At 34.8% G+C, this 23280-nt stretch overlaps 1 protein-coding gene across 14 annotated transcripts in view; it reads left to right on the top strand.

Moving 5' to 3' along the window:
* Zfand6 (zinc finger AN1-type containing 6) overlaps positions 1–23280 on the top strand; it is a 71725-nt gene that overhangs the window by 13938 nt on the left and 34507 nt on the right. For 3 of the 14 annotated variants that reach the window (XM_071608551.1, XM_071608552.1, XM_071608555.1), the window contains exons 1-2: positions 18697–18712; positions 22801–22961. The exons of 6 other annotated variants lie outside the window; for them this stretch is intronic. The gene's annotated coding sequence lies outside the window, so the exon portion shown is untranslated. Of the gene's footprint in view, positions 1–686; positions 767–18690; positions 18713–22800; positions 22962–23280 lie in introns of those variants that run through there. 5 more of the 14 variants (XM_071608549.1, XM_071608548.1, XM_071608553.1 and 2 more) reach the window with 3 other exon arrangements.

The raw sequence follows: 23280 nt of genomic DNA on the forward strand, positions 1-23280 counted from the left end.
GGGTAGAAGAAAATAGATCCATCTATCTCTTCATACATTTTTTTAAAAAAATTTTAATTGTTCTTTTTAGTTATATATGACAGTAATATTTATTTATCATACATACATGGAGTATACCTTCCTATTTTTGTTGTTGTACATCATGTGGAGTTACATTGATCGTGTATTCATATATAAATATAGGAAAGTTATACCCGATTCATTCTACTGTCTTTCCCATTCCCATCCCTTCTCTCTTCCCTCTTCATACATTTTTTTCTTTCTTCCTTAAGCCCATAGGTCCCTTCTCCCTCTTATATTTTTCTGAGCCCTATACTTGATTTCTCAGTAACATTTAGTGCTCTTGACAGCTTTTTCCTTTTTGAAACTTTTCCCATGAGTTTCATGACATTGCTGTGCTTCTTCCTGTTTATGATTCTTGTATCCTTTGCAAATGTTTCCTCTTTTCAACTATTAAATAATGGAATTATAGAATTTTTAACACTGCTTACTCTCTACTTTTCTTGGTAACCTCCAGTCCCATATCTTTAATTAAAATCCTATGTGTGGTAATGGTTTCAAGATCTGAATTTGAGACCCATGTTCATCAAACTCACTAAATGTACCATCCAAGTAAGAACCTGGGTGTCATTCTAATTATTTCTTCTTCTTCGCCCCCAATGAGCAATTTTTTTTCTTTTTTAAAGATGGGCTTCTGCTATGTTGTCTAGGCTGGCCTCAACTCCCAATCTTCCTGTCTAAGCCTCCCAAGTAGCTGGGATTGCAGGTATGTGCCACCCCGCCCTGCTTTCCTAACATTTATAACTCAAGTATCTCTAGCATCAGTCCACTTCTTCTTTTCACCCGTTAGTGCAGCCACATTATGATTTCTCAATTAGATTATCAAAACAGACACCTAACTGATCTTTGCTTCCCATTTTGACTCTGTATAATACATTATTTACTGTATAGTCATGTCTGTTTTTTCTCTGCTCATAATTCATTAATGATCATTTGTTGCCCTTTGAACTTTAACTTAACTGCCTAGAGTGACTTAACTGCCTAGAGTGCATAATGACACCAGCTAGTTCTGGGCTAAATATTCTCTCAGGTAGTCCCCAAATAACCTTAAGTGCTAAGTTTTGTTGGTAAGTTAACAATGAGACAATTTAAAAAGGCTAACTGATTTGTCCAAAGTTGCCTTTGCTCCTAAGTAGCAAACCTACTTTGAACTGAGGTTTGACAAAATCCCCTTCCTTAAGGTACTGAGCTATGTATCTTTCTTAGCTGAATTCTGCTTTTTTCCTCATACCATTCTACTTCATCCTTTGTCTAGCAATTGACAGTTTTTCCTTCCAGAGTGTGCTCAAAATTTGCTAAGTCTAAAAATGCCTTAAGGAAAACAAACATTTTTTTTAATATTTATTTTTTAGTTTTTTTTTTAGGTGGACACAATATCTTTATTTTATTTTTATGTGGTGCTGAGGATCGAACCCAGTGCCTCACGAATGCCAGGTGAGCGCGCTACCACTTGAGCCACATCCCCAACCCAAAACAAACATTTTAAAAATGCATTTCTGGGGCTGGGGTTGTGGTTCAATGGCAGAGTGCTTGCCTACCTAGCATGCGTGAGGCACTGGGTTTGATTCTCAGCACTACATATCAGTAAATAAAATAAAGGTCTATTGACAACTAAAATATTTTTAAAAAATGCATTTCTGACCATTTTTTGGAATACTCTATCCCCAAGTTATTAGAAGTTAGAAGGAGATATAGGAAAAGTAAAGGTAATTTTCCATATGTGATTATGGAAAATTATGAATTTCAAAGCTGATGAATTCCTCACATTTAATAAAAGCTTTTGACCAGACTGTCACTTAAGAGGAAGATTAGGCAAAGATTGAAAGCACTTTATCTGAGCTATTTGAAATGCTGATGACCTCCTTAAATGGCTGTTAGCCTGGAACTTGTGTAAAAGGTTCATTTGTGTCCAGGTGTGTAAAGTATCTACCTGTGAACACAAGTTAAATAACATGCTTAGTAACTTACAGGTAGGGTACAGAAGCTACATACCTATATTCTCTGTATCAAATATTACATCATTAGAAAAGTTAAATAATGTAGCCAACATCACATAAAAAGAAAATTAAAGTATGTTAAAAAGTTGATTTAGAATAATTTTTATTTCAAATATTTCACTTCTTTTAATTTTCTCTGCTATCCCCTAACAGTAAAATGTGTAACAGCTCATTTAATTTTGAATGTTATAATTTATAACTTGAAAAGAATGTGTTTTACTTACTTTGATAAAGAAAATGCATGACTGTTTTTTTCAAAAAAATTTAAATAATTGCTTAAAGTATATAGTGCATCTTCTCAATGAGTACTAAATCTCAGCAGTTATGAAACTATAAAATAATTTACTTTTAGTTGGGAAATTGTTCTTTAAAGATTATTAAAAGTGAAAACCTACACTGAAGTGGTTCCATTAATTGCTTAAAATTGTTGCTTCAATACCAAGTTCTTATTGACTTGCATGCACAGACCCTAGTCAGATAGCTGTAGTAATCTAGTCAGGTAAATTTACAAAGTGCTGTAAGGTGATCCTTTTCTGAAGGAAGCTCACATTCAGTTTGGTGAAATTGGAGAGGTACGAATATTTACTATTCAATAAATCAGTGTTATATATTACTCAGGTTCAAATTATGGTTGGTTGTAAATTATTGCTGTTGAAGTTCAGCAGGGAGAAAGATTACTATAAGCCAAGGTAATCAGGAAATTGAAAAAGTAAGATCAGAGACGTCCTTGGTAATTTATTATGATATGTCTGAGACTGCCAGTGACAAGGAACTGCCATCATCTTATAATTTTGGATGTAGATCAAAAGCTTAATTTGACTCACCTGAAAAGGAACAATCCTGAAATGATAAAAATGGAGAGAATAATAGAAATTGTAGATACTCCAACCACAATTTTGCTGGTTTAGAAAGTGCTATCTAATTTTCTACTTGTCAAGTACGCTCCCACTTCCTGGGATTCTCAAGGTAGTGAAAGAGGCCTGGTGGATACTCAAGAATGGTGGGAATGGCATAACTTTGAGTAGCAGTGAACTATGAAGGCTTCTATGGAAAGAAATAGTGAAAACAGTGTTAGGGTTAATTTAATAATTGCAACTCATTTATTGAACACTGTATCAGATGCATTAACTTTCATTCACTAATTTTTCTAGTGCTAAAGATTGAACCCAGGGCCTCAAGCATACTAAACAAGCACTCTACTGCTTAGCTCCTTAGTTGTTTTTAACTAGACAGTTCAGTGGCATCAAGTACACTCATGTTGTTGTGCAATCATCACTACTATCCATCTCCATAACTTTTGTTTTTAAAGATGGGAACTTGATGTGTTGCTCAGGCTAGCCCCAATTTTATGAGCTCAAGGGATCCTCCTGCCTCAGACTCCCAAGTAGCTAAGACTGCAGGCATGCTGCCATGCCTGGCTTCCAGAACTTTTTTTTTTTTTTAAATATTTATTATTTTTTAGTTGTAGTTGAACACAATATCTTTATTTTATTTTTATGTGGTGCTGAGGATCGAACCCAGGGCCCCACACATGCTAGGCAAGCCCTCTACCGCTGAGCCACAATCGCAGCCCCCTTCCAGAACTTTTAAAATCATTCCTACCTGAAACTCTGTACCTATAAGTCACCGTTTCCTCCTCCTCCTGTCCCTGATAACCAGCATTCTATTTTCTGTCTGTAAATTTGACCATTGTAGTTACTTCATATAAGTGGAATCATACAATATTTGACCTTTTGTGTCTGGTTTATTTTCATTTACATCAATAATTTCAAAATGCATTCATGTTATATAGTATGCATCAGAATTTCATTCCTTTTAAAGACTACATAATTCCCTGGTGTGTGTTTGTGTGTGTGTGTGTGTGTGTGTAAGTCTTTGTGTGGTGGATGTTTTATTTCTCTTTGGTAGAGATTAGGAATGGATTGCTGGGTCATGAGATAGGTTTCATATTTAACTTCATAAGAATGTTTTACATTCCCACTGATAGCACATAAAAATTCTGTTTTCTCTTTATGCTCACCAATACTTAGTGTGATCAGTTTTTAAAATTTTAACCTTTCAAGTGGATGTAGAGTTCATTGTGGAGTTAATTTACATTTCCTGAATGACTAATAACAATTTGTAATGAATGCTAATATTCTCCTTTGCTGGCTACAGCCTCTTGTCATTCCATTTCTCATTCTCATTTGCCCATCACATTTACTTTTAAGCTTTATCAAGACCTCAAACTCAAAATCTCTTGCTTCATCCTTTCCTTTCACACCAGTTTCTTTCAGTCACTGTTTTCCCCAGTATTCTTGGCTCTTAATCTTTGACCAATTCTGCCATTTGCTCTGCTTCTAAACCTAAGCTATTGAATGCTACCAGAAGAAAATCACACTGATCTATGTTTTTGACACTACCATGAATTTTTCTGTAACTTTTGACTTAATTTCAAGCTTTTATGTAGAAGTTGCATGAACAGTAGTACAAGGAACTCTCTCATGTCCTTTTCCTAGATTCCTAATTGTTGTACTGTCCCATTTGCTTTATTATATTCTGTTCTTTTTCTCTCAGAATGTGTACATGTACACACACGCACACACACACACACGCACATGCATGTTAATTTTTCTTAATCATTGCATGTAAGCTGGAGACTTTTTATCCCTAAGTACTTCAGTATGTATTTCTTTAGAACAAGAACATTATCTTACATGGTGAGACTAAAATCAGGGATTATAACATTTATGTAATGTATTTTTAAATAATACTGTCCATATTCAGTTTTGTTAGTTGCCCTAACAATATCCTTCATACCTTTCTTTAACTTTACTACAAATGTTATAATTTATAACTTGAGCTTGTACTCAGCCATCCTTTTCCTATGTGGCTATTTTAAGATTTCTTTATTTTTGGTTTAGACCCCCCTTTTTGTCTCATACTTAGTAATTGAGATTACCACGTGAATTTTCTCAACTTGCTGCCCCTTCTTTTCCATAATTTACATTTATATATTTTCATTTATATAGTTATCCTGGGTAAGAGTTCTACTTACATGTATAGAAGGCTAGTACTTTCTAATATGATAGGTAGTAGTAGCTATTTAAATTTAATTAAGATTAAGTGACATTAAAAATGGAGCTGCCACTAACTGCATTTTAAGTACTCAGAAGCTAGATGTGATTAATGGCTATTGTATTTGCATATGTCTAGGTTCCTATCATTCCAATATTTGAAGGGTTTTTCTTTATTACCACCTTGATCTTGGTGTTTCTCATCTATATATCCTTATAAGTCACCTCACCCTACATGTACCTTATGCTTCAGTCACAACAAATTATATGCATTTTCTCTAGATATTCTCCTTTTCACTTTTCCATGCCTCTCTGTCTTTTCTCACATCTTCCTGAGAGGCATATTCCCAACTGACAACTTCTTTTCTTCCCTAATCATACAAAATCATAATATCTTAACAAATTTACGATTTATGCTAAAGTTGTGAGATCCTTAAAGTGTAGGGACCATACATATCTTTTGCTCCTTGTGTCCTAGCATTCCAAATAGATGTTGAATTGAAACAGTGATATAGTTTTTACCCTCTGGCTGCTTATTCTGGGCCGATTATACTTTGTGTAAATCTCCATGGAAAATCCATATCTATCTATGAAAGAAGACTAGTGTTCCCTATAACACTGTCTGAGCTCAGTTTTTCTGTCTCCAGTCCTTTAAGAGTATCAGTTCACTTGTGGTTCCATGAGCATACTGTGTGGAATTATGGTATCATGTTTTATTTAGCTTGGAATGTCCTTCATTCCCAAAATATTAACCAAGCAACATTCATCATAAACAAAATAATCCTTTCCCTGTGACAAAGCAAATCACTCTGTTCTAGTACTTCACTTGTTTATATTGTGATGTTTCATATTATATTGTAATTTGTTAATTTGTCTTTCTGAGAGTCGTAACCATTCCTTAATCAAGTCATGCAACTCAGAAATTTTTTCAAGATACATACCCATTAAGCGGCAAAGCAAGATGTACTCTGTGTGTGTGTGTATGTGTGTGTCTGTGTCTGTGTCTGTGTCTGTGTTTCCCCAGTACCTGGCACATACTTATTGCTTAGGAAAGCCTGTTGAATTGATCAATGACCTAACTTCATCCATCAGAATCTATAACTCATTTTTTTTTTCTTTTTGGTACTAGGGACTGATTCCAGGGGCACTTAACCACTGAGCCATATCCCCAGCCCTTTTTTGTATTTTATTTAGAGACAGGGTCTCACTGAATTACTTAGGGCCTCGCTAAGTTGCTGAGGCTGGTTTAGAACTCTTGAACCTCCTACCTCAGCCTCCCGGGCTGCTGGGATTACAGGCCTGCACCACCACACACAGCTATATCTCATTTCTTACGGGTTTTAGCTTGCTTAAATGCTTGGGCTTTGAAGACAGACTCTTTGGATTCAAATCCTTGCTTTACTACTGTTATGTTTTGGTTATGGTGTGAGTGTAACCCTAAAAGTTCAAGTATGAGAAGCTTAAGTGTCCCCGGTGTGGTAATGTTGAGAAGTGTTGGAAAATCTTCCGGAAGTGGTTTAGCCAAGCATAGTAGTACAAATGTATGATCCAAGCAACTCCAGAGGCTGAGGCAGGAGGATCACAAGTTCAAGCCAGCCTCAGCAACTTAATGAAACCCTGTCACAAAATAAAAAGTTCTGGGGATATAGCTCAGTGGTAAAGTACCCCCTGGATTCTATCCCTAGTACCAAAAAAGAAGAAGTGGCGTTTAGTCAAGGTAGTTAGGTCATTTGGAGGCATTGTCCTCAGAAAGGAGTAATGCTGGTCTGGAGGAGTTGAGTTCCTCCAAGTGTGGGTTGTTGTAAAGGAGCAAACTTGTCCCCAGTGTCTATCTCAGGCTTACTGTTTCACCACCTGATCTTTTCTGCTTGGGTTCTGCTGTTGTGTTATTTGTTATGAGGCCCTCGCCAGAAGCCAAACCTATGGAGTCATTTGATCTTGGACTTTTAGGCTCCAAAACTGTGAACCAAATAAACATCTTTTCTTTATAAAGTACCGCACCTCAGGTATTTTTTACAGCAGCAGAAAACAGATTAATATAACCACTTACTAGCTGTTTGACCCAAGCAATTTCTGTAGTCTCGCTAAGCCTCATCAGTTTCCTCATCTCTAAGTGGTTTCTCCAAGAGATGTTGTGAAGATTAGAGGAGATGGTGTAGTATATTATTTTTAGCAATCATGGGAGCTCTCAATTCTGTTCTTATCTTATGCTTCTATGACTTAGCTACTATCTTCTGTTAGTCCATTCTGCCCTACTGTCACCCCATGGTCTTTTTTACTGGCAGAGCCAATAAGAGATCTGATAGGCAGTTTTGAAAAAAGAGAACCCTGGAGAAAAGTCTGAATTAGAGTTGTATTTGGGAAACAGTTGCTCAGAGCTGCTAGGTAGAACTTAAGAAACCTGGGCTAGTGTGCATAAAAAGACAAATAGCAGGTGATAGGATTATAAGATACAGTTCCAGGAACTATATATATCTTGGGGGCAGTTAGGATTTTCAAATATCTTTATTGGCTTTCTTAACTTTTGGAATGGTTAAGAAATAATCAGCTTTTTTGGCATCTAAAAATTACTGGGTCACACACTTTGAAGCAGCAAAGAAATTTGGAATGTCCCTTTGTTGGAACTCACAAAAAGTTTGATTTTCCACTAAAATATTCTTTCTTGTTAGATCACACATCCTAGGTTTTTATTTAGAAGATGAGGTTGTCTTCATAGGTGTGACCCCATTTGGCAAATAAGAGGAAGCTAAGTCACCAAAGGAAATACTTGCAAAGAAAGATTTCATTAGTGAGCCAAGCATGTTGTACACTTTATTTATTTACTTATTTTTATTAGAACTTTATAGTTATGTAGTTGGGTTCTTCCTGACACACTCATACATGCATGGAAATCTGTTTAAATTCATGATCCTCCTCCACTTTCCCTCCTATTCTTCCTCCCCTCTTCCATTCTCCTTTCTCTACTCAACTAGACTTCTTTCATTGGTCTATTAATTTGTGTTTGATTGGTTCTTTATGTTATCCTATCCTTCTCTTCTCCTTTCCTTTATTTTACTGTAGCTTCTGCATATGAGAGAAAACCTTTGAGTTTCTGAGTTTGGCTAATTTTACCTAGCATGGTGTTCTCCTTTTCCATTCGTTTACCATATGCCATAATTTCATCCTTTTTTATGGCTGAGTAGAACTTCATCTTATGTGTATGTGGTATGTTCTTGTAGTCCCAGTACTTGGGAGGGTGAAGCAAGAGAAGCACCTAAGTCTAAAAATTCCAGACCAGCCTGGGCAACGTTAAGATAAGACCTTGTGTAAAAAGGGGGTGGGAAGAGAGAAACGAAAAAGAAAGATTGTATTAGTATTATATTGTCTTTTTAGTTTAGAACAGGTATATAGTTTACCACTTTTGTTAGGTGATTTTGTATTAAAGAATGGAATGAGGAAGAGGAGAATGTAGGATGTAAATGAGAAGGAGTACTGCAAGAACCATCGATGAATGTAGATGCTTAAAGGCTAATTTGTCTGTGATTAAACTCTAAGCCATGTTTTTTTATTCTAATGTTTTTTCAGAATACTCAAATGTCCCCTTGAAGGCAATGGATTACTAAGAGTTTTTGTCCATTTGCTTTCACAAAGAGTGCATTTATATAAATTTTTTTTGTTCAACCTCATTTTTAAATAATGCTCTCTTACTGTGAAAATCAAGAGTGAAATATTTTAGAGGAAAGTAACATCAAAAATTACTGATTTGTCATTAATATCCTTGATTTTTATTAATTGACTTTAATAAGAAATAAATCTCAGCTGGGCATAGTGGTGCACATGTGTAATCCCAACTACTTGGGAGACGGAGGCAGGAGGATCACAAGTTCAAGGCCAGCTTGAGAAACATAGCAAGACCCTGTCTCAAAATAAAAATTAAAACAAGCTTGGGGGCCATCCCAGTCATGCATGCCTATAATCCCAGTGGCTCAGGAGGCTGAGAAAGGAGGATTGAAAGTTCAAAGCCAGTAACTGGGTGAGATCCTGTCTCTAAATAAAATATAAAAAAGGGATGAGGATGTGGCTCAGTGGTTAAGTGCCCCTGGTTCAATCTCCTGTATCAAAAAAAAGGCTTGGAGGTACAGCTCAGTGGTACAGTGTCCCTGGGTTCAATTCACAGTACCAAAAATAAAAGTAAATCAAAGTTTTTATACATATATTTAATACCTCACTATGACCATTAGTATTAATAGGTGATTACGTTCTTGAATTTAAACTTTTGCTTCCTGATAATACAGAGCTCTTATTTCTCATAGTAAGAGCAGATCATTTGCAGTGATTATCCAGTTGACAAATTGGAAGTTGTTTTGTATTTTCAATCCTTTAATTCTTTAAACAAAAGCACTACATAATTTAGAGTGTGTATTAATAGGGAGAGGGAGAGAACAATATCCTGATTTGCTAGTTGTGGTCATTTGATTCAAATTTAAGGTACCTCTTAAAGAGTGTGTGTGTGTGTGTGTGTGTGTGTGTGTGTGTATGTGTATGTGTGTAAGAGAGAATAATTTTAAGAGGACAAACATTTTATACTAACCAGAACTCTTGCATGTTAAATGAATCTGGTAGTTTTTTAGAGAAAGGGGAAAGTGTTGATTATCAGGAATAGGTAGAATAATTTTGTACTGCAGGTAAAATATTTTGTATGCTGCCTGTCATTTGTTAGACCTAGCTTCTTGGACAGTTAAAATAAAAAAGATGAAAGGGTGTTAAATAACATTCAAAGTACATAGAAGTAGGTAGTAGGATAATTGAGCCCTAGGGTTTCTGAAAGATGTTAGCCACAGCTGGGCTTTTTATTCTACTTTTTTTTTTTTGGTAGTGTCTTGGTGTCTCCCAGGGACCTCCCACATTCTAGGCAAGTGCTCTACCACTAAGCCACATCCCTGTGCAACTGAGCATTTTTAAAAGATCAAACTCTCAAGAGGTCTAATTATTTTATAATTTAAACTGGTATAGTCAGAATGCTTTCTTAATGGGCATTCCATCTTTCCAGTGGAAATCTTTATTTCATTTACATACTCTACCTTGAAGTCAAACATTTATATGTTGCATATGCTACCTATTTTATGAAAAAAGGAAGAAAAAACTGAAAAGTATATAAAATTTGGTTCTATATGAGAGATCTTGGCAGAGAACTAATTTGGTCTCTTGTTAGAGTATCCTTTATGGTATGTAGGTCAGATTCTCACCCTCTGGAAACAGTCAAGTCAAAGAGAATGAAGCTACGAGATTATTCTTTCAGAAATAGTTTTTCTGGGCTGGGGTTGTAGCTCAGTAGAGTGCTTGCCTAGCATGTATGAGGCACTGGTTTTGATTCTCAGCACTGCATATAAATAAATAAATGTCCATCGTCAACTAAAAAGAATAGTTTTTATTTTAATCTGTTATATATGACAACAGAATGCATTACAATTCATATTACACATATAGAGCACAATTTTTTATATCTCTGCTTGCATATAAAGTATATTCACACCATTCGTGTCTTCATACATGTATTTAGGGTAATGATATTCATCTCATTCTACCATCTTTTTTACCCCCCATGCCCCCTCCCTTCCCTTCCCACCCCTCTGCCTTATCTAGAGTTTGTCTAATCCTCCCATGCTCCCCCTCCCAACCCCATTATGAATCAGCCTCCTTATATCAGAAAAAACATTTGGCATTTGGTTTTTTGGGATTGGCTAACTTCACTTACCTGCAAATGCCAAGATTTTATTCTCTTTTATTACTTAGTAATAATTCATTGTGTGTATATACCACATTTTCTTTATCCATTCATTGATCGCTTTGTCCCTGTAGTATGTGTTTTTTAAGTCCTTTGGGTATAAACCGAGAAGTGGGATAGCTGGGTCAAACTAAAAAGAACATTTAAAAAAAAAAAAATAGTTGTCATCCCCAACAGCTACCACAGCATTTCTACTTTTTCTCATCTGTGATACCAAAACCGGAGTGAGGGCAGTGAGTACTGGCTTTGCCATTTAGATTATATGGCAGAGATTTTTTTCATGAATTGAATGAACTAAGTGATATGGATCTAAGTAGTAAGAATCTCCAAGATTTTAAGAAGTGTGTATTGCATATATGCTTTAAATGTGATTTGCTAAAAATTACAACTCTTTAAACTTCCAAAAATTTTAAAAAGTATGCCAAAAATCTAATAGAAATAGTGGTTTTTGCCTGTTTCTGTCAAATAAATATCATCTACTTTCTCCCAAGTGGCTGATTTCTTGATCTTATTATTTGTAGATTTTTCCTTCTTAGGTAATTCATTGCAGTTTCTTAAAAGTCTGTTTCCATGCCCTTTTTTTTGCCTGAAAAACTTCTTTTGTTTGCTGTTTAAGTCCCTCATGTGGGAAGAGGGTTGATGAGCAGAGGGGAGGTCTAAATTGTCTTTATATCAACTTATTTTCCTGCAAACTTCTCTATTTCTCTAGGGGAAATGGCTCAGGCATAGTGGTACCTTTCTTTTCATCTAGTTACTTAGATTTGGCTTTTCTTCCCTTTATTTTTTTTTTAAATATTTATTTATTTATTTTAAATCTTTGGTGGACACAACATCTTTGTTGGTTTGTGGTGCTGAGGATCGAACCCGGGCCGCACACATGGCAGGCGAGCGTGCTACCTCTTGAGCCACATCCGCAGCCCCGCTTTTCTTCCCTTAACTAAGTCATTTGTCATTCTTTTACTCTCCAGGATAATAAATATATTTGTGGTTTAAGGTTACAGTTGTCTCATGTTTCATTGAAGGTAGAATTCATGTTATTTTTTATTGTTATTGAGTTTTGAGACACACTTTTTTACTATGCATACTTGAAATTGGAAGTCCTCGTGTTGTTCTTTCAGTCACAGTGTCTCTCCAGCAGTTCAGAATGAAGGATATAGACTGGACCATCACGATCCCAACAGGAGAGAATCATATTAGTTCAAGACGTACCATCTTGATAAATTCTCTGTATGTACTTTAATCTCCACCTTCTCAAATTTTACTTTAAGTTTATACTTCAGAATTTGAATATTATTGAATATTAATATAGAGGTTTATTTTAGTTATCATCTGTCTCAAAGATGGAAAGATGAAATCACTTGGTGCTTATTAGCTACTTATTATAGTTAGTACTGACCACCTTTTCTTATGTCAGGCCAACAAAAATATTTGCTAAAATTGCAAAAGGTGGTTTTCTAAAGTTTATAATGGAAAATAACTTCCTTTTGACAGGTTTCTTTTGGGATGCATGATTCAGAATATCAAGAAATAAAGCCCTGTGTGCTAGTGCATGCTTGTAATCCCAACTACTCAGGAGGATGAGGTAGGAGGATCTCAAGCTTGAGGCCAGCCTCAGCAATTTAGTGAGACCCTGTCTCAAAATAGAAATTATAAAAGGGAAGTGAGGTGTAGCTCAGTGTTAGAACATTTGCCTAGGATGGGTAAGATCCTGAGTTTAATCCCCAGTACCAAAGGAAGAAAAAAACCAAGAGATGAGGAAGTTTCCAAAGTCAGTTTTCTTGAAACAATTACTAAACTTGGATTTCTATGTGTAATGGCTAGATTAGGCCCTATTAATCCTTGGTTTTTAAGAGACACTAAGGAGACTGGGCTCAAGGTTGGAGGTGTATGCTTTGGCCTAATTTTAATTATCCTAAATTATTCTATAGCTACCATCTTTTTCTTTTCTTTTGGAATTGACCCTCCAGCCCTTTTGATTTTTGAGACAGTCTTGCTAAGTTTCTGGCCTTGAACTTGTGATCCTCCTGCTTCAGCTTCCTGAGTCTTAAGAGATTACGGGAGTGTACCACTATACCTGGCCTTGAAGTTACCACCTTTACAGTAGTTTTAAACCATCTGATTTTCTGCTGTAAATATGTATTTACTGTGTTCTGTGCTAAAAGTGATATTTCCTATTATGTATCCAAGAATCTTAGAAACTCTGGGAACTAGTTATATAGTACTAATCCTTGGCCCTAGTCTCCAGAAATTGATTCAGTTTGTATGGAGTGGGCCACAGATTTTGCAGTTTTCTGATGTTATTAATCGTTGGTTTTGAGAACCATTAATCTAGAAGTTATATGGGGGAAATCCTTGTTTAGTGATCTTTTCTGGAAAATTACATCTTAAAACTTTGTCTCTTGACATTTTGAATCATACTGTCCTTGATTTTTTTTATTCTAGTTGACAGAAAGCCAGGTTTTTGGGTCTTTAACTTCCTAACATTATATTGGGGTCAGTGTTGAAGCTGGTTGGATTTCAGTCAGCAGAGTTAAGACCAATAAATAAGGAGCTATCATAGGGACACATTATTGATGAAGTAGAAAAGTGGGTGCTAGCTGGCTTCAAAGAGTATGGTACCTACCAGTTTATTTTGTGACTTTGGTAACTACACCTGGATACAGAAAAGGCTGGTCTTGGAATGACTGATTTAAACTGTCAAGCAGGTCAGTTCTCACTAATACAGGAAACTTAAGTTATCAAGGTGATCTCTGTGTGATGTTAAAACCAGATTAATGCAGACTGAGTTTTATTGACTTCTAAGTGTTTCATAGCTAATATCCTTCTACTTTTTTTCCCTAATTAAGGAATAATTGAAAATTGGGTCAAATTGCCAGTGATTTTTTTATCATTAATACATAGTGAAAATACACATGTACTATGTTGTAATAATATGAAAAGGAGACTACTTAAATTGTACCTTATATGCAGTTATTATTGATTTGTTTTTCTTAAATAATCTATGGGTGCCATTAAATCCTTTAAGAGAATATAATACAAATTAGAAAATCTTCTCAAACACAAGGACTTGTCATCTGGCATACTATTTTTAGATTGTCATACATTAACCTACTGCTGACTATTTGATGGTCTGGAAGGAAGAAAGAAGCTAATTTGGACTAGATTAGTATGTTTTACACTGTTAAAGCATTCCCTGATTTATTTTACAAATTAAAGGTGGATAAAACTTGGTAATTTGATTTTTCGCCTAGGTGATTGAATTTCTTGTAGTTGATATGCAGGGGTTTCAGGGTTTGTTTTTGTGATGTGGATAAATGCAAGCAAGTATTAATCTATTATATAAGCATTGGAATGCCTAGAACACCTGTTCTAAGCAGGTGTGCCAGAAACTAGAAATACTGTACAATGATGAGCAAGACAGATGGCTCCTAAATTTAGTGTTATTAAATTGTAATAGGCTGAATTAACATGGCTTAATTTCAGCCAGGGAAGTGACTTGTGTATTAACATGTGATTTTTTTTTTTAAGTGTTCAGTTTTCTCCACATGAACCTATCCCACTTCTAACAGTATTTACTGATTGTTAACTAGGAAAAAAAGTCAGTTTGATGATGGTTGGAAACAACTTTTTTAGAACTGCACATCAGTTATTCAGTTTTAACATTTTTATTAGATAAATGATAACACTTTATTTGAATATTCGAAGTTCTAAATAGTAAGAGAGAAGAAAAGACCTAACTTAGACTGATTTTGTATCCTTCAATACTGCACATAATAAGTAATGACTGTGCTTATCCTCAGTATTGTTGTAGCAATATTGATAAACCTATTATGTTGATAGAATTGAGAAAAATTGCTTAAGTTGAAAGGACATTCTTTTTAAAATAGCTATTATTTTGAGCATTTTAATTTTTGGTTAACAAGTAAAACATTTTGAGACAGGGTCTTGCTTGGTTGCTAAGGCTGCCTCAAACTCATGATCCTCATGCCTCAGCCTCCAGAGTCACTGGGTTTTATAGGCTATGCCACTATATCTGGCAAGAAAGACATTTTTAATGTGGATGTTTTTACCAGAGAAATTAAATTCCTTAGGAACATGAATTATTTTGTGATATAAATTTAATGAATGAGCAAGGAAATTGCATCTGAAATATGGGGAAGCTGCTTTCTTTCTCATTTCAAAGAATTCAGAAACTTTCAGAAGTGATTCCTAATTGAAGGAATAAGCTATGTTGCCTTTATTTGGAAGATAAGATGCATTTTGTTGGACTGCAATAGACTGCTTAATGTCAGTTATACTTTAAAGTCTAGGATTTGCAAATCATGTTCAGTAGAACTTGTCAGAATTATAAGCTCTCTGACCCCCAACTTTAGTGATGAGCTGTGTTTGGTGATATGCACCTGAGAACTCTCCAGGCTGAGTTTGAGGCTAGCCTGGGCAATATCACAAGACTCTAGTTTCTTAAAAAAAGAAAGAAAAAATGGTGATGAACATGTGTAAGTTAGAATTCATGTTTTATGTTTATTATGGACTAATAATAAGTGCCAGTTGTGGCACACACTTATAATCCCAGTGATTTGGGAGGCTGAGACAGGAAGATCGCAGGCAGTCTTGAGGCCAGCCTTGAAAATTTAGTGAGACCTTGTCACATAAAAAAAATTAAGAAAAAAAAAAAAAGGCTGGTGATGTCACTCAGTGGCAAAGCACTCCTGGGTTTGAGTCCCTGAACAGAAGGAAGGAAGAAAACAAACCATTTTAGTATTTAAAATATAATCCAAGTTGATCTTGTTCAAGATATGAAATCATTTTCAAGATATTAAAATAATATAAAAAGTGGATAAAGAGCTGGACATGGTGGTACACATTTTGTAATCCTAGCAGCTTTGGAGGCCAAGGCAGGAGGATCACAAATTCAAGGCCAACTTGGGCAATTTAGCAAAACCTTGTCTTAAAAAATCAAAGCAGCGGAGGTTATAGCTCAGTGATAGAAGGTATACTTAGCAAGCATGATGGCCCTGGGTTCAATCCCCAGTGTGGGGTGGGGGTGGGGGTGTACGTAGAGAAAAGGTAAAAAAAAAAGGGGGGGGATGCTTCCTTTTTAGCTAAATGAGGACAATTATTTAGAAAATTAAAACAGCGGAGGTTATAGCTCAGCGATAGAAGGTATATTAGCAAGCATGATGGCCCTGGGCTCAATCCCCAGTGTGGGGTGGGGGTGGGGGGTGTACGTAGAGAAAAGGTAAAAAAAAGGGGGGGGGGAATTGCTTCTTTTCTAGCTAAATGAGGACAGTTATTTAGAAAATTATTTTAGGTATTATAAAAATTCAAAACTGCCTGGTGGGAAACTAAAATTTGCAGAATCTGGAATTATCAGTTATTATGGCTTCCCTTGGTATCACACAAACTTAGTAAACCTTTACCTACGTAAGTTGTATTACAAAGTGTGGAGGATTAGGAGAGCTGTGTCCATACAACCAATGAGGAAGAGGATAAGAAGGAATGGACAACTTATTTGCCATTAATAAAAACATTTAAACATCTGGAAAGATAAAACAGTCTTTACCCAGCATAGGCTTAGGTGTCTATGCTTATAAATTTAGAATAATAGTTTGAATCAAATGACTTTTGACTGCTCCTATACTATTTTGGTCTTTTAAAATCAGCTTTGAGGAAAAGTATGCAATTTTAGTTTTGGCTTGCATGGTTTTCTAACAACCGTAGTCATGTAAAACATTTTCATTGCCTCAGAAAGTTTCCTTGTAATTACTTTGGAATAAATCCCATTTTCCTACTCTGGTTCCAGTCTGTGGTCCCTGATCTGCTGTCTTGTCATAGTTGTGTTTTTGTAACGTTTTATGTAAATAGAAACATACATTATATAGTCTTTTGTTTCCTTTTGCTTTCATTTAATGTAATAATTTGGAGATTAACCCATGATGTGTTCAACACATTCCTTTTTATTGCTGATATTATTCCATGTATGGCTATATCATTATTTGTTTGCCCATTTACCTTTTGATGTATATTTGGGTTTCTAGTTCTTGCTATTACAAATGAAGTCATTTTGAACATTTCTGTACAAGTCTTGCTTCCTTCCTTCCTTTCTTTCTTTCACTAAGGATTGAACCCAGGACTCAGATGTGCTAGGTGTGTGCTCTACCACTTGAGCCACATCCCCAGCCCCTCTGGAGCCTTTTTCTATGTTTCTATACTATCTCCTTTATTCTCAGGAATAGGAGTTAATGCCATTTAAGGTAAGGGAAATATAGAAGAAGCTACAGATCAAAATTTGGGATTTGCTAGATGTTCAGCTATATGACAATGTTTTTTTTTTTAATTTTACTGTTTTAAAATTTATTTAATGATATGAAGAGTAATTAGACCATGTTAATTTGACTAATAATGAAAGCCTAAGCTGTATTTGCTGACTCTTGTGTAGATGTTGTAATTGCCTTGGGCAGTACAGGTATAAAAATCAATTCAGAAGATAAGCTCCTTGTCTTCCTAAATATATTATGTATGTATACACACCTGTGTGTTCTATATTTCTTAAATTTTGTATTTTAGGTTTAACTTGACCTAAATTTGGGGGTTGAATTGGTCAAGTTTCATTCAGTATAAGGTTTTTTGTTTGTTTGGTTGGCTGTTTTCCAGTATTGGGGATTGAACCCACTGAGCTACATCCCCAACCCTTTTTAACTTTTATTTTGAGACAGGGCCTCAGCCTCCTGAGTGTCTGGGATTTTAGGAATGAGCCACCATGTCCAGTAGTATGAGTTATTCTTTTATTACAACATCATCTACCTGCAGCAATCAGAGAATTGCAGTTTAACTTTTGTGAGAAAAATTTGCAAAGCAAATGGTTCTGGCAGGGGTTAAGAGTGAACAACATACTACCTGAGAAAATGGACAATAAGGCAGGGATTGGGATTGGAATAAAACAGTTTGCTTGTTTTGTAATTGGGCATTCTACAAGAACCTATTAAAATGCCTTCTTTAATCAAGGCAGTGTTCGATACTGTGGATTTATAAAGATTAATCCGACAGAGATTCTACCTGAAAGAAGGACACAGCTCAGCAATTAAGCTCACAGCCTAGAATTAGCTAAAGTACCAGCAAATGTAGAATCATAGTTTGCTGTCTTTCATCAGGTTTCAGCAATCTATCCAAATTAATATAGGAAGCTAAAATTCATCCCATTCTTCCCAGGTCACATTTTCCCAGCCCTGACTCCTCCTTAACCTCTCTCCTCCTCTGTCAGATTTTACTTTTTTCCAATGTGAATTTTTTTGTGAGAATTTTCTAGTAGAGTGCTTTTTGGGCCTCTCAATGAGTTTAAAAATATATTTAAAAAATTGAGTGTTAGCATAAGATTTGACCATAGCTGTGCTCACAGTGTCACAAAGATGGACTCTTAGGTGAGATAATAGGAAGAAGAGAAGATAAATTAAAAAGTGGAAGAAAATGTTTTAACCATTGGAATAGAAGGATAACTCCAAATTGTGCGATGTGTGGCCATGAGAATTTTCTCGTTTCTTGCATGTTTTCTTTTGTATTCTCTTCTCCCACTTGCCCTCCCCACTTTGATGCTGGTAATTGAACCCAGGACCTCTTACATGCTAAGCAAATACTGTACCACTGAGCTATACCCCAGCCCCTCCCTCCCTCTTTTAATTCTACTCTTCTGTTTTTGCCACTGAAATATTTGTATATTATCCATGTATGTTAGTCTCTCAATGATTAACATTCTGTTATCTTGTCTTTCTTTTCCAGGTGCTCTGTAATGAATGTGTGCTTCCACAACTTTTTATTGGCAGGATAGACTTTTGTTTAGGGTGAGAGGTTTGTTGTAATATTTTCTGTGTTCATTATTGATTACTCATTAGCTCTTGCTTTGTTCTGCATTGCTACCTGGCATAACCAGAAATTAACTTAATTTGGAGTTTTCAGCAAGGAGACACATTCCCCTACTCTATTCCCAATTAAAATGGGGCGGGGGGAGGAGTGCTCTGGTGGAGAAGCTTGTTTTTTTAACAGTGTAGTTTTGAGAAGGTTTCAATAATGTGATAAGGTTGGGAGGCAAACATTGATCTAACTCAGACTGGTGAGTCACACCTGTCATCAGTGGAATGTAGACATATTAGATGTTTTAAACCAGACTACCATTTCTTCTTATTCATTGACTAGATAATCATAAATAGGTTTATACTTCTGTTAGATGACAGTTTGAATGTGGATATAAGATAGGAAATTTGGTTTTGTTATTGTTAGATATTCAGAATATTTGAAAATATTGGGTTCGAATATTTTTCAGGTTTTATTTTGAAGTAGTTTAAGTTATAGAAAGTTATAATAATAATATAAATAATTGCTACATACCAGAGTAAGATGCACCATTGTTGACATTTTACCATTTGTTCTGTCATTCACTCTCAGATTGTTTTTTTCTGAACCATTTGAGAATAAGTTACACGCATCATATCCCTTTACTATGTAAAAGTAATACTCCAATTTTAGATTTTTTCATATTAATGAAAAAGATTAAACTTTATTAATTAAAGCATTAGATCAGTGTTACATTCTGAACAAAGCAGTAACAAAGTGCAATACAAGCTAAAGTTAGTTAAATGTAATCCTCAAGAAAAATGCAAATACCAATAGTTAAAATGTACTCCTCAAGAAAATATTTTTCCCCCCAGTGCTGGGGATGGAACCAAGGGCCTCTGCATGATAGGTAGTCAACAAACAGATTCTAAGAACAAGGACATTCTCTTATACAACAATATTATCTTATCAAATTAAGGAAATGTAAACTGATGTTATCCAGTGAGGATTTCACTAGTTTTCCCAATAATGTTATTTAATAAAACTTTTTTTCAGTCCAACTTGGGATCATTCATTGCTTTTAGTTGTCACATCTCTTTACTGTTCTTTAATCAGGAATATTTCCTCAGTCTTTCTGGGTTTTTAATGACATTGACACTTTTAAAGAGAGTGATAAACCACTTATTTGTAGAATTTCCTCAATTTGGTTTCATCAGTGTGTTCATGACTAAATTTAGGAAATGTAGTTCTGACAGGAATATTACGTTTTAAGTGTGTGCTTCTCACTGTATCCTATTAGGAGGCACATTTCCTCTTGTCTCATTATCAGTTAATACTAAATTTGATCTGGTCAATGTGATATCTGCAAGTTCCTCCACTTAAAAGTTATTTTTCTTTTTGTAATCAGTAATTTGTGGAGAGGTACTTTGAGACTTGACATTTATCAATCCTCATCAAACTTTCATCCACAAAGTATTTAACACACTTTGGTAATTTTGCCTGAATCAGTTATTACTCTGATGGTATTAATTCAGATATTCCATTGCACAAGCTTCATAGTACTATAGGCAGTAACCTGTTCCTTTTGTTGTATTCCTTAGCATTAGGAAGTGTTGAGTATTTAACCAGAATACATTATTTTGGGTTTGTTTGACAGCTTTATTGAGATACAATTCAGATAGCTCATGTAAGTTCCTTTGTTTGTTTATTTATTTGTTTATTTAGCACTGCAAATTAAACTCAGGGGTGCTCGTCCACTGAGCTACAATTCCAGCACTTTTTATTTTTTATTTTGACACCAGGTATCCCTAAGTTGCCCAGGATAACATCATACTTGCTGTCCTCCTGCCTCAACTTCCCAAGTAGCTGGGATTACAGGTGTGCATCACCATGCCTGGCTATAATTCCGTTGAGAACTCTTGTGGCATGTGAAATAAACCAGCTTTTCTTTTCCTTCTTTAACATCTCTTTAAAATATGTCCCTTTGCCTTTTCTCTATATCACTCATATTGCATTAAGTTGTTTTTAATAAGAGATGGCTTTTCTGAATTTATAACCATTCTGTTATAAAACATTCAGTTATCAGTTTCATATTTAGCATCTGATACCCTATTCCACATACTAATTCTAGATGTGATTTGATCTATCAATACAACAGATCACTATTTGCCTATAATCTAGCTTGATGCTAAAGTGTGCAGGTTTTAAAGATACATTGATCTGGCCAGGTCCCAACTATGTCACTTAACTAGCTCTGTGAACAAACTCTTCACAGTTTGATAATCTGTAAAGAGTTGGTAATTATACCAACTGCTTTTTAGGTGGAGTAAGGATTAAGTGTTCATGTAATTCTTTATATGAAAGATATTATATCAAGTTAACAACTTTTATGAGATGTTGAGTTCTTAAATCTTTTGTTTATATTTGCACAGTTTGAGTAGATTATAAAGAAATGTTTGTTATTTTGAATAAACTCTAAAACATTTGGTTACTTTTATAGCACAGCACATGTGTAGTATTTTCAGCATTCAATAATACTTTTTAATTATTGAAATTAGAGTGTTTAGATGCTATTTTTCCTGGTGTTTTTTTAAACCATGTTGCTAGTATAAACAGTACATTTACTATGTTCACAAAATCTTAAAGCTTTTCCCAAAATTTACTATAGAAATTAAGGTCAATATAAACACACATATCGAAGTCAATGTACATGTTGGGGAAAAGATATTATATGGTTTTTCTAGGACATTTTTATTGAAGTATACATGTATCTCCTAAAGTTTACTTACAATTGTAGGGAAAAATACAGGTGAAAAAGAAAAACTGTTGAAACATCTAAGACGAAAATTCTCCTTGTCTGTAGCTTTCTGATGCAGTTAATTTTGCACTAAAGTTTACATATAGTAATAGTGCTAAAATATTATTTAAAAATTAAATTGGCTAAGAATATAAACATTAAGGCTATTAAGAATAACCCATGACAAATTTTTAAATGGCATCTCATTTTTATTGGGGAGTATAACTTAAAAAAAAAAAAAAGTGAATTCTTTAAGTTAATTAAAATCATTTTACAGTTTACTTTGGAAGTATGGACTATCATTGTGACTGTATAATATGTATTTGTTAATGGCAAAGAGAAATTATTTACTTGTGTATTTAGTTATTTGTTTGGTACTGGAAATTAAACCCAGGAGTGTTTTATCATTGAATTACATTCCCAGCCCTTTTTATTTTTTATTTTGAGAAGGTCTCACTAAGTTACTTAGGGCCCCTCTTAGTTGCTAAAGCTGGCCTCAAACTTATGATCCTTCTGCCTCAGCCTCCTGAGTTGCTGGAGTTACTGGCATGTACCACCACACCAGGCTAGAAATAAAGATTTTTATCCTATTGATACTTAAATGTATTTTGTGTATGTGGTTCTGGGGATTGAACATGCTAAGCAAATGTTCTACCATTGAGCTTCGTCCCTAACCCTTACTTCCTAGTATTTAAATCTTTGGGAGTTTTTTTTGTTTATGATTTATTTTGAAAGTTCAATTTGATTAGGATAAATATTTCTTATGGAAATGTTTATTTTTAGAGAACCCTTCTACCACTTGATTAATCTGAAGCAATAATAGTACTATAGAAATTTGAATTTGTGGGGAAACGTACTTTTATAAAGCTTTATGGTAGATATGAAAAATATAGCTTCTTCTGTTAGGAGATATAATAGGGTTATACTTGGGACACTGAGACACTCTACTATTTATAAAGGTGTTATTAATTTTGTTGCTAATTATTAAAAAAACTAGCTAAGGTTTAGGAAAATAGAAAAATGTCTAGTTTTACTTTGTGTGCAAATGATTATAAGAAAAGCTCCTTGCCTACCAACCCTGTGGCTGGATATAAAAAAAAAATCCATGGGTTAAAGTTATATTTGTTACATTTTTACATTAGTGTCAAATACCAAATGGAATGTTTTATTTTTTCATTTTAACTCATCCATTTTTATATAGCTTTAATAATGAAAGCACTCCTTAAGATTTTAGATGATTAAAATGTGGTACCTGATAAATTTCAACTGTCTCAATTCTGTTTCATGTTAAATGTGTTACAGGAATGAATCTGAAGTCTGCTGCAGTAAAACACTGAAGGCTTTAAAATGTTTTCTTGCATAAAACTCAAACTTTAAGTAGCTGCTTATGAGAATAGGGAAGGCAGGAAGCTAATGTCTGTCTCAAGATACAGGACAGCTGTTTGCTCATCAACCTCAACTGTGTGAGTAGAGAATTAAGCCTGTAACCATGTAACTGGGCATAGAACTTAATTTTTTAAAATCTGAAGTGCTTGAAGATAAATACTTAAGTCAGCATAAGACATTTTTATAGGTCCATTTTTTTTCTGGTGGGCAGGTTACTAAGGGTGGGGTGGGTGGTAGATTTTTATTTGTAAATTATTTTTTGTGTATATGCAACTAATGTAATTAGTGACCATGCATCTTTTTCAAAATTATTCTAAGCATTGAAACCTGTATTATTAATTTTAGCAGAAGATTATCATTCTTTGGATTGCTGTTTTTATCCTTTTTTTTTTTTTT

This window comes from Marmota flaviventris, chromosome 2 (genome assembly GCF_047511675.1).
Source record: "Marmota flaviventris isolate mMarFla1 chromosome 2, mMarFla1.hap1, whole genome shotgun sequence".
Classification (NCBI taxonomy): domain Eukaryota; kingdom Metazoa; phylum Chordata; class Mammalia; order Rodentia; family Sciuridae; genus Marmota; species Marmota flaviventris.